This window comes from Ambystoma mexicanum, chromosome 9 (genome assembly GCF_040938575.1).
Source record: "Ambystoma mexicanum isolate Mex_15411 chromosome 9, UKY_AmexF1_1, whole genome shotgun sequence".
NCBI classification, from domain to species: Eukaryota; Metazoa; Chordata; class Amphibia; order Caudata; family Ambystomatidae; genus Ambystoma; species Ambystoma mexicanum.
In genome coordinates, this window is record NC_090931.1 from 498,392,781 (window position 1) to 498,405,117 (window position 12,337).

Below are 12,337 nucleotides of genomic sequence, written 5' to 3' on the forward strand. Positions count from 1 at the left end.
CCTGTATCCCCTACTTTTGGTAGGTACACTGTCTCCTGTGTCAATGTTATGTTTGCACCAAGGTGTCAAACCAGGGGACTGTGAAAACAGGGGGGAAAACTGCCTAAGCAAACTTTTCACCTCAGCCTGCTGATCAGAAGTCAGGTGAGGGGCCACTCGGACACCCTCAACGGAGCTATCTGAAGGACCGCTTTGGAACAGGTCGGGGAGAGGTTCTGACTCCTCTTCCTCAACATCTGAAGCCAGTAGCAGTGCTGCGATTTCGACTCTTGGGACGAAAGCCTTCAGCCTATTCACGTGGAACACTTTTGGAGCCTGTCCAGGCCTTCCAAGGTCCACTAAATAGTTCACCTCACCCAGCGGCTCCACCACTGTGTAAGGGCCTGACCATTTGTCCTGTAAAGCTCGAGGCCTTATTGGATTCATGATCAGGACTTGCTGACCAGGTGTAAAGTTGATGAGGGAAGCTTTCTGGTCGTACCAATGTTTCACCAGCGCTTGCCCTGCCTTCAATTTATCACTAGCCAAGCCCATCAGAAGTACCATCCGTTTTCTGAGCCCTAGCACATAGTCAACTACATTGGTAGTAACAGGGGGAGCGGGCATCTCCCATCCCTCTTTGACGATGGCTAAGGGTCCCCGTACGGGATGACCGAACAGAAGTTCGAAGGGGCTGAAGCCAACACCCTCCTGTGGTACCTCTCGGTAGGCAAACAGTAGGCATGGTAAAAGAAGATCCCATTTTCTTCTCTGGGGCTCCTCCAGAGCCCCAATCATGCTCTTTAACGTTCTGTTGAAAGGTTCCACCAGACCATTGGTCTGGGGGTGGTATGCAGAAGAGAACTTGTAGGTGACCCCACATTCTTTCCACATAGCCTGCATATACTTCGACATAAAGTTGCTGCCACGATCTGACACAACTTCTTTAGGGAAGCCAACCCTAGTAAATATGCCGAGTAAAGCTTTTGCAACTGACTTGGCAGTTACAGTTTTCAATGGGATGGCCTCAGGATACCTGGTTGCATGGTCGACCAGCACCAGGATAAACCTATTGCCCGAGGATGTTTGCGGGTCAAGGGGACCAACGATGTCGATCCCTACCCTTTCAAATGGTACCCCCACAACTGAGAGCGGTACCAACGGAGCTTGGATTGTCGCGCCAACCTTACCAGACAACTGGCAGGAGGCACAACTCCTGCAGTGACTTTCTACTTGCACCCCCATCTTGGGCCAGTAGAAGTGCATGGATAACCTTTGCTTGGTCCTCTTCATACCAAGGTGACCAGCAAGGGGAACTTCATGCGCCAACTGCAGGAGGAAGGGCCTAACAGCAGGGGAACCACCAACCTCCTATGGTCTCCTTCTGTAGACTCTGTGGGCTCACTATACAGGAGTCCACCTTCCCAATAAATCCTATGCTTCCCAGGAGGTTCACCCTCAAGCTGGGAGCAGGCCTGTCTCCTTAGGCCTTCCAGAGATGGGCACTCACGTTGGCCTTTACTGAATTCGTCCCTATCAGGACCTCCTTCAACTAACAAGTCTTTTAGTTCAGGATGATCGTTGGGGTCGAATACTTCAGGCATCGCCACCTCCTCGTCAGGCCCGGGCGATTGACCAACTTCCTCCACCGCAGTGGTAGGCGAGCTCGGGGGAATATTCTCTTTCCCTGGTCTTGACTTGTAGACTCCTTTCGCCTTGGGTTTCCCCTTTGGCTGGGGCGGCGTATTGGGCTTGGCCAATGCTGCCCGTGCTTGAGACCGTGTGTAGGGTCTTTCGGCAGTGTCTCCTACAAACCCTAAAGCTCTGAGATCATTACCTAACAAGACCTTTCCCGGGACGTTTCTCTGAATGCTCACTGGAATCCTGACTGCTGTACCATTTAAAGTAAGATTTACAGGGATCACGGGAAACATACGGAGGGGGCCGTCAGCCAACTTAGTGGGCATCAGAGTAGCTCTGGCAACTTCCTCTGAGTCTACCAAGGTAGAATCCACTACAGTTCGACTGCACCCACTATCCCTAAGAGCTGGAGTATCCACGCCATTGATCAGCACACTGTCTTTAAAGTAGTGCTTGGTATTATCCGGAATCCTAGCATAAGCCTCTGCGACTTTAGGCTCCCAGGAACCCAGGGACACTAAAACTACCTCAGCCTCTATTCCGCTGGGAAATGAGTCTGAGGAGAAGGATGCTCCTGTAATCTCTTCTTCCTCGTAGGAGGAGAAGGCCAGATTAGCGGAGTGGACCCCCAAAGGTCTAACCTTACAACGGGGATCCCCCTTCACATGGTCAGTTGCTCCACAAGAAAAACAAGCCCCAGTGGGTCTGTTTACGTAGGGAGGCTTATTGTAACCAGAGTTCTGTTTTGGAGGCTGACCTCCACTACCCTGTGAGTTCTCTTGTGTCTTACCCTTGTTTTTCTTTTTGTGGCCCTTATGGGAAGAAGATTTAGCAGATTCCCCACCCTCCATATCTTTGGACTTTTTCCCTTCCTCCTGCTTACCAGGATGAGTTTTGTCCTTATGGGACACTCGATGTGACACCCATAAGTCTGCTGCAATGGCCAGCTTCTTAGGATCTATCTCCTTCGAATCGGCCAAAGGCTGCTTAAACTCCGGGGAAGAAGAAGCAAAAATATGTTCCAGCATGACAAGATTTATCATGCCTTCGAAGGTAGAAACCTTATAACCTTCAACCCAGCCAGTTAAGTTTTTCAAAGATTCAGCGACATAAGATACCCAAGTACCACCTTCCTTTTTCTTATACTCTCGAAAACGCTTTAAATATTGGGCCGGAGTCTTCCCAAACTTTAAAATGAGAGTTTGCTTTAACATTGCGAAATCAGCCCGCTCAGCCTTCGACATTTCCATAATGGCACTGCAGCCAGAATGGGGCAGTCTACTGAGCAACCACGCAATCTTATCAGCATTGTCAACTTCTTGAACCTCGCATGCATACTCAAACGCATTCAGCCAGTCCATAATGTCATTCCTTTCTTCATACACACTGAGCAGATCTTTCGGAAACCGTGGATGAGAGGAAGCCCCAGACCCATGTCTAGGACCCTTGGATCCTTTTGCAACCTGAAGCTTGGCCAGTTCCAACTGGTGATCCCTGTCTTTCTGTTTTTCTGCCTGTTCGATTTTTAGTTTGGCTATGCTGAATTCAAGCTCCTGCTGCCTAAACCGCAGCTCTTGCTTCTTGAATTCAAGCATAGCCTCCCCATCAACACTGGCAGAGGAAACATTAGACATCACATCCTCCCTGTCCTCGTGGTCGCGATGGATCAGTGCAGCGGCAGAACCGTCGGTTCTACCAGTGAGAGCAGCCCCACCACCTTCTGCACTGTCCTCGGAAGTTATAGCGTCAAGCTGCGCTTCTTGCCACGCCACGATTCTCTGGATCATTTCCAATTTTGTGCCTTGAGAGGAAACACCTCTCTCCGCACACATCTTTTTCAACGTTTCTGATTTGGAAGCATTTAAAGTTAACAAGGTATTTGCTTCCATACTGTTTGATAGGACTATGGCCTTTTTAAAGTTATATTACAACAATTCACTACGTGCACTGTTTGGAATAACCTGAAATGCCTTAGTTTGAGAGCAACACTGGATACCTTCAGTCGTATCCCACCGCTGTACACCAATTTGTTAAGACGGATTTCTGAACTCTGTCCTGGTGGCGCAGAAGTTCAGAAGGCCAACCTAATTACTTGGGACAGGGTAACCTCTGGACAAGCCAGACCAATCAAGGTAGCGATCGCGGCGGTCAAGACTAGGTCTCAAGAGGGGTGAGGGTGACTGAAAGCCCGCAATGAGCACACAAAGCAAGAGCGCTTACAAACTACTCCAAACAGTTGTTATATCAAAAATAGATACACATTTATTTTAAGGCCTTTAAAATAATGACCGTAGCGAGAAAATCACAATATCACAATATTAAAACAACACATACCATATCAACACAATATATATACAAATACACAGTCGCAAGCGTTTAAAGCACGAAATATGTAGTCCACCTGAAAGGAAAGGAAAACAGGCAGTGTGATAACGCTTTAGACTCAGTTCGCCTTCAGAGGCACCTAACTAGATGGAAGTCCGAGCCCTGCGAAGAGTGGAGCCTTGTGCTCAAAGTACCTGCCACGCCGGTGCCAACGGGCAAAAGGGGAAGCTCTTCGGAGGAAGTCAGGCAGTTCGGGTTAGTGCACAGCAGAAGGAGAACAAGTTCCGCAACTCAAGCGCAGCCTCCACAGCGGGCAGAAGCAGAGCGCGAGTACGGCCAAAAGGGTGCTGTTTTTACACAGCAGGGAAAAGCAATGGGATACTGCAGGAGGGCGACCAGATCCTAGCTAAACTACTCACCGGTCCCCGAAGCAAGCAGACCCAGGCTTCTCCACGCTAGTTTCAGCAGCTGGCAGGTTCAGAAGAGCAGGGAACGCCTCGTAGTCGTGTAGAGCAAAAAGACGTCCCAATCGACGAAACCAGCACAGTTTTGTTGCCGCAGCAGGACAACGGAGCGGCTGTGTGTATTCAAGCCAAATGTACACTCCTCCCTTCAGACTTGGGAAACGCCAAGTGTACGAAGCGTGGGAGAGTGACAAGGACTCGAAATACAACACAACCTGGCGGCAGTTACAGAGCAGGACTCCCTTGTAAGCTGGTCAGTCAACTGGATGGCCCAGAGACACTTCCGAAGGCTTACTTGGCAGGAGATGATGAAGTCGCCGGGAATAGCTGTTCCTGCTATTCCAAAGGTTGAAGCACCAGTACAGGCCTTCTGGTACGATCCAAGGAGGAAAGGGTTTCACAGGGAGACAGCAGTGCAAAGGAGGATTCCTTCAGCGGGTCACCAGCGATTCCTCCGTCCAGCCTCTTGGTTGCAGGATACTTGGCTCCTGTATTCCTTCGTTCGTGAGAACTCAGGAGATCGACATGGTAGTGGTGTTTCCAGCCCCCTCTTATCCACGGTTCCCTTCGCGCCAAAACGGAGGGGAGCCAATGGGAGATCCGCACATCAACACACATACCATACGTGGACCAATCACGGACCACGGTGGTCCCAGGCATTCACACCACCCCAGACTCTCTGGCACCCAGGATGTGTATTGGGACCAGACATCCCAGCCCACACCCTGGAGGCACACAAACGACATGTAGAAGCCCGCGAAAGCAACCACGTTTCGCGGGAAAGTACATGCCCAAATAAGGAAGGCCCCGGGTCGCCCGACCTGGGGAAGGTGAAGGGAGCAAGACGGTCAGTGGACAGGACAAAGGAGCCTCGTGGTCTGGCCATTTTGGGGGCCAGGCCACCATTTTGGGTTCAGTGCGAAAAACGTGCTCAGAACGCCAAAAGGAGCTCAAAATAAACAAAACGATCGCTGCCACCATTCCAGTCCCTGAATGACTTGCACCGATCAAATACCATCCTAAAAGAGTATCTAGGGCCTGTAGAAGGCTAGAGACCCAAGAGAGCTGTAACTTAGCTTACAGTGCCCTCTTGTGTCATGTTGCACTAAAGCCGCAACATGATAAAAGAAACTACGGGAAACAGCGTTCCCCGGTACTGACTGTCTTAAGGGCATGTCAGTTTCCCCATAAGAAAAGGAGCGAAAGCCCAGAGAAGTGCGGCAGAAGGCTGTACTTCTCTGGCAAAGTCAAGAACAAGGTTAAAAACAATAGCAAAAAGTTTAGGGGTTGTCACATGGAAGGAAAATTCCCTACAATTACGAAATCTTTCCTAACATAGAGGCATTGAGATTTCACATCTCATGCTATCAGAAGGGTCTCAGGATTGGAATGGGAAGGAGTTTGATATCACATCTCATGCTAAAGGGAGGGTCTCAGTTTTGGAAGGGGAAGGATTTGGATATCACATCTCGTGTTATAGGAATGATCTCAGGTTTGGTATTAGAAGAATTGAGATATCACATCTCATGCTATCGGAAGGATCTGAGGTTTGGTATTAGAAGCATTGAAATATCACATCTCATGCTATCAGAACGGTCTCAGGATTGGAATGGGAAGGAGTTTTATATGACATCTCATGCCATAGGAAGGATCTCAGGTTTGGTATTAGAAGCATTGAGACATCACATCTCATGTTATAGGAAGGGTCTCAGGATTGGAATGGGAAGGAGTTGGATATCACATCTTATGCTATAGGAATGGTCTCAGGTTTGGTATAAGCATTGATATATCACATCTCATGCTATAGGAAGGGTCTCAGGATTGGAATGGGAAGGAGTTGTATATGACATCTCATGCCATAGGAAGGGTCTCAGGTTTGGTATAAGCATTGAGATATCACATCTCTGCTATCGGAAGGGTCTCAGGATTGGAATGGGAAGGAGTTGGATATCCCATCTTATGTTATAGGAAGGGTCTCAGGTTTGATATTAGAAGCATTGAGATATCACATCTCATGTTATAGGAAGGGTCTAAGGACTGGAATGGGAAGGACTTGGATATCACATCTCATGCTATAGGGAGGGTCTCACGTTTGGAAAGGGAAGGAGTTGGATATCACATTTCATGTCAGAGGTAGGATCTCAGGTTTGGTATTAGAGGCATTGAGATATCACATCTCATGCTATCAGAAGGGTCTCAGGATTGGAATGTGAAGGAGTTGTATATGACATCTCATGCCATAGGAAGGGTCTCAGGTTTGGTATAAGCATTGAGATATCAAATCTCTGCTATCGGAAGGGTCTCAGGATTGGAATGGGAAGGAGTTGGATATCCCATCTTATGTTATAGGAAGGGTCTCAGGTTTGATATTAGAAGCATTGAGATATCACATCTCATGTTATAGGAAGGGTCTCAGGACTCTAATGGGAAGGACTTGGATATCACATCTCATGCTAAAGGGAGGGTCTCAGGTTTGGAAGGTGAAGGATTTGGATATCACATCTCATGTTATAGGAAGGATCACAGGTTTGGTATTAGAAGCATTGAGATATCACATCTCATGCTATCGGAAGGGTCTCAGGATTGGAATGGGAAGGAGTTGGATATCACATCTCATGCTATAGGAAGGGTCTCAGGCTTGGAACTGGAAGGAGTTGGATATCACATCTCATGTTATAGGAAGAGTCTCAGGTTTGGTATAAGCATTGAGATATCACATCTCATGCTATAGGAAGGGTCTCGGGATTGGAATGGGAAGAAGTTGGATATCACATCTCATGCTATAGGAAGGGTCTCAGGATTGGAATGGGAAGGAGTTGTATATGACATCTCATGCCATAGGAAGGGTCTCAGGTTTGGTATTAGAAGCATTGAGACATACCATCTCATGTTATAGGAAGGGTCTCAGGACTGGAATGGGAAGGAGTTGGATATCACATTTCATGTTAGAGGTAGGATCTCAGGTTTGGTATTAGAGGCATTGAGATATCACATCTCATGCTATGAGAAGGGTCTCAGGATTGGAATTGGAAGGATTTGGATATCACATCTCATGCTAAAGGGAGGGACTCAGGTTTGGAAGGTGAAGGATTTGGATATCACATCTCATGTTATAGGGAGGGTCTCACGTTTGGAAAGGGAAGGAGTTGGATATCACATTTCATGTTAGAGGTAGGATCTCAGGTTTGGTATTAGAGGCATTGAGATATCACATCTCATGCTATGAGAAGGGTCTCAGGATTGGAATTGGAAGGATTTGGATATCACATCTCATGCTAAAGGGAGGGACTCAGGTTTGGAAGGTGAAGGATTTGGATATCACATCTCATGTTATAGGAAGGATCTCAGGTTCGGTATTAGAAGCATTGAGATATCACATCTCATGCTATCGGAAGGATCTCAGGTTTGGTATTAGAGGCATTGAGATATCACATCTCATGCTATCAGATGGGTCTCAGGATTGGAATGGGAAGGAGTTGGATATCACATCTCATGCTAAAGGGAGGGTCTCAGGTTTGGAAGGGGAAGGATTTGGATATCACATCTCATGTTATAGGAAGGATCACAGGTTTGGTATTAGAAGCATTGAGATATCACATCTCATGCTATCGGAAGGGTCTCAGGATTGGAATGGGAAGGAGTTGGATATCACATCTCATGCCATAGGAAGGGTCTCAGGTTTGGTATTAGAAGCATTGAGACATACCATCTCATGTTATAGGAAGGGTCTCAGGATTGGAATGGGAAGGAGTTGGATATCACATCTTATGCTATAGGAAGGGTCTCAGGTTTGGTATAAGCATTGAGATATCACATCTCATGCTATAGGAAGGGTCTCAGGATTGGAATGGGAAGGAGTTGTATATGACATCTCATGCCATAGGAAGGGTCTCAGGTTTGGTATAAGCATTGAGATATCACATCTCTGCTATTGGAAGGGTCTCAGGATTGTAATGGGAAGGAGTTGGATATCCCATCGTATGTTATAGGAAGGGTGTCAGGTTTGGTATTAGAAGCATTGAGATATCACATCTCTTGCTATAGGAAGGGTCTCAGGATTGAAATGGGAAGGACTTGGATATCACATCTCATGCTATAGGGAGGGTCTCACATTTGGAAAGGGAAGGAGTTGGATATCACATTTCATGTTAGAGGTAGGATCTCAGGTTTGGTATTAGAGGCATTGAGATATCACATCTCATGCTATGAGAAGGGTCTCAGGATTGGAATTGGAAGGATTTGGATATCACATCTCATGCTAAAGGGAGGGACTCAGGTTTGGAAGGGGAAGGATTTTAATATCACATCTCATGTTATAGGAAGGATCTCAGGTTTGGTATTAGAAGCATTGAGATATCACATCTCATGCTATCCGAAGGATCTCAGGTTTGGTATTAGAGGGATTGAGATATCACATCTCATGCTATCGGAAGGGTATCAGGATTGGATTTGGAAGTAGTTGGATATCCCATCTCATGCTATAGGAAGGGTCTCAGGTTGGAATGGGAAGGAGTTGTATATCACATCTCATGTTATAGGAAAGGTCTCAGGATTGGAATGGGAAATACTTCGATATCACATCTCATGCTATAGGAAGGCTCTCAGGTTTGGAAGGGGAAGGAGTTGGGTATCACATTTCATGTTAGAGGTAGGATCTCAGGTTTGGTATTAGAGGCATTGAGATATCACATCTCATGCTATCAGAAGGGTCTCAGGATTGGAATGGGAAGGAGTTTGATATCACATCTCATGCTAAAGGGAGGGTCTCAGTTTTGGAAGGGGAAGGATTTGGATATCACATCTCGTGTTATAGGAATGATCTCAGGTTTGGTATTAGAAGAATTGAGATATCACATCTCATGCTATCGGAAGGATCTCAGGTTTGGTATTAGAAGCATTGAAATATCACATCTCATGCTATCAGAACGGTCTCAGGATTGGAATGGGAAGGAGTTTTATATGACATCTCATGCCATAGGAAGGATCTCAGGTTTGGTATTAGAAGCACTGAGACATCACATCTCATGTTATAGGAAGGGTCTCAGGATTGGAATGGGAAGGAGTTGGATATCACATCTTATGCTATAGGAATGGTCTCAGGTTTGGTATAAGCATTGATATATCACATCTCATGCTATACGAAGGGTCTCAGGATTGGAATGGGAAAGAGTTTTATATGACATCTCATGCCATAGGAAGGGTCTCAGGTTTGGTATAAGCATTGAGATATCACATCTAGTGTTATAGGAACGGTCTCAGGACTGGAATGGGAAGGACTTGAATATCACATCTCATGCTATAGGGAGGGTCTAACATTTGGAAAGGGAAGAAGTTGGATATCACATTTCATGTTAGAGGTAGGATCTCAGGTTTGGTATTAGAGGCATTGAGATATCACATCTCATGCTATCAGAAGGTTCTCAGGATTGGAATGGGAAGGAGTTGGATATCACATCTCATGCTAAAGGGAGGGTCTCAGGTTTGGAAGGGGAAGGATTTGGATATCACATCTCATGTTATAGGAAGGATCTCAGGTTCGGTATTAGAAGCATTGAGATATCACATCTCATGCTATCGGAAGGATCTCAGGTTTGGTATTAGAGGCATTGAGATATCACATCTCATGCTATCAGAAGGGTCTCAGGATTGGAATGGGAAGGAGTTGGATATCACATCTCATGCTAAAGGGAGGGTCTCAGGTTTGGAAGGGGAAGGATTTGGATATCACATCTCATGTTATAGGAAGGATCACAGGTTTGGTATTAGAAGCATTGAGATATCACATCTCATGCTATCGGAAGGGTCTCAGGATTGGAATGGGAAGGAGTTGGATATCACATCTCATGCTATAGGAAGGGTCTCAGGTTTGGAACTGGAAGGAGTTGGATATCACATCTCATGTTATAGGAAGAGTCTCAGGTTTGGTATAAGCATTGAGATATCACATCTCATGCTATAGAAAGGGTCTCAGGATTGGAATGGGAAGGAGTTGTATATGACATCTCATGCCGTAGGAAAGGTCTCAGGTTTGGAATGGGAAGGAGTTTTATATGACATCACATGCTATAGGAATGGTCTCAGGTTTGGTATAAGAATTGATATATCAGATCTCATGCTATAGGAAGGGTCTCAGGATTGGAATGGGAAGGAGTTGTATATGACATCTCATGCCATAGGAGGGGTCTCAGGTTTGGTATAAGCATTGAGATATCACATCTCTGCTATCAGAAGGGTCTCGGGATTGGAATGGGAAGGAGTTGGATATCCCATCTTATGTTATAGGAAGGGTCTCAGGTTTGATATTAGAAGCATTGAGATATCACATCTCATGTTATAGGAAGGGTCTCAGGACTGGAATGGGAAGGACTTGGATATCACATCTCATGCTATAGGGAGGGTCTCACGTTTGGAAAGGGAAGGAGTTGGATATCACATTTCATGTTAGAGGTAGGATCTCAGGTTTGGTATTAGAAGCATTGAGATATCACTACTCATGCTATCGGAAGGATCTCAGGTTTGGTATTAGAGGCATTGAGATATCACATCTCATGCTATCAGAAGGGTCTCAGGATTGGAATGGGAAGGAGTTGGATATCACATCTCATGCTAAAGGGACGGTCTCAGGTTTGGAAGGGGAAGGATTTGGATATCACATCTCATGTTATAGGAAGGATCACAGGTTTGGTATTAGAAGCATTGAGATATCACATCTCATGCTATCGGAAGGGTCTCAGGATTGGAATGAGAAGGAGTTGGATATCACATCTCATGCTATAGGAAGGGTATCAGGTTTGGAACGGGAAGGAGTTGGATATCACATCTCATGTCATAGGAAGAGTCTCAGGTTTGGTATAAGCATTGAGATATCACATCTCTGCTATCGGAGGTGTCTCAGGATTGGGATGGGAAGGAGTTGGATATCACATCTCATGCTATAGGAAGGGTATCAGGTTTGGAACGGGAAGGAGTTGGATATCCCATCTCATGTTATAGGACGGGTCTCAGGTTTGGTATTAGAAGCATTGAGATATCACATCTCATGCTATCGGAAGGGTCTCAGGATTGGAATGGGAAGGAGTTGGATATCACATCTCATGCTATAGGAAGGGTCTCAGGTTTGGAACTGGAAGGAGTTGGATATCACATCTCATGTCATACGAAGAGTCTCAGGTTTGGTATAAGCATTGAGATATCACATCTTTGCTATCGTAGGTGTCTCAGGATTGGGATGGGAAGGAGTTGGATATCCCATCTCATGTTATAGGACGGGTCTCAGGTTTGGTATTAGAAGCATTGAGATATCACATCTCATGCTATAGGAAGGGTCTCGGGATTGGAATGGGAAGGAGTTGGATATCACATCTCATGTTATAGGAAGGGTCTCAGGATTGGAATGGGAAGGACTTCGATATCAAATCTCATGTTATAGGAACGCTCCCAGGTTTGGAAGGGGAAGGAGTTGGATATCACATTTCATGTTAGAGGTAGGATCTCAGGTTTGTTATTAGAGGCATTGGGATATAACATCTCATGCTATCAGAAGAGTCTCAGGATTGGAATGGGAAGGAGTTGGATATCACATCTCATGCTAAAGGGATGGTCTCAGGTTTGGAAGGGGAAGGATTTGGATATCACATCTCGTGTTATAGGAAGTATCTCAGGTTCGGTATTAGAAGCATTGAGATATCACATCTCATGCTATCGGAAGGATCTCAGGTTTGGTATTAGAGGCATTGAGATATCACATCTCATGCTATCAGAAGGGTCTCAGGATTGGAATGGGAAGGAGTTGGATATCACATCTCATGCTAAAGGGAGGGTCTCAGGTTTGGAAGGGGAAGGATTTGGATATCACATCTCATGTTATAGGAAGGATCACAGGTTTGGTATTAGAAGCATTGAGATATCACATCTCATGCTATCGGAAG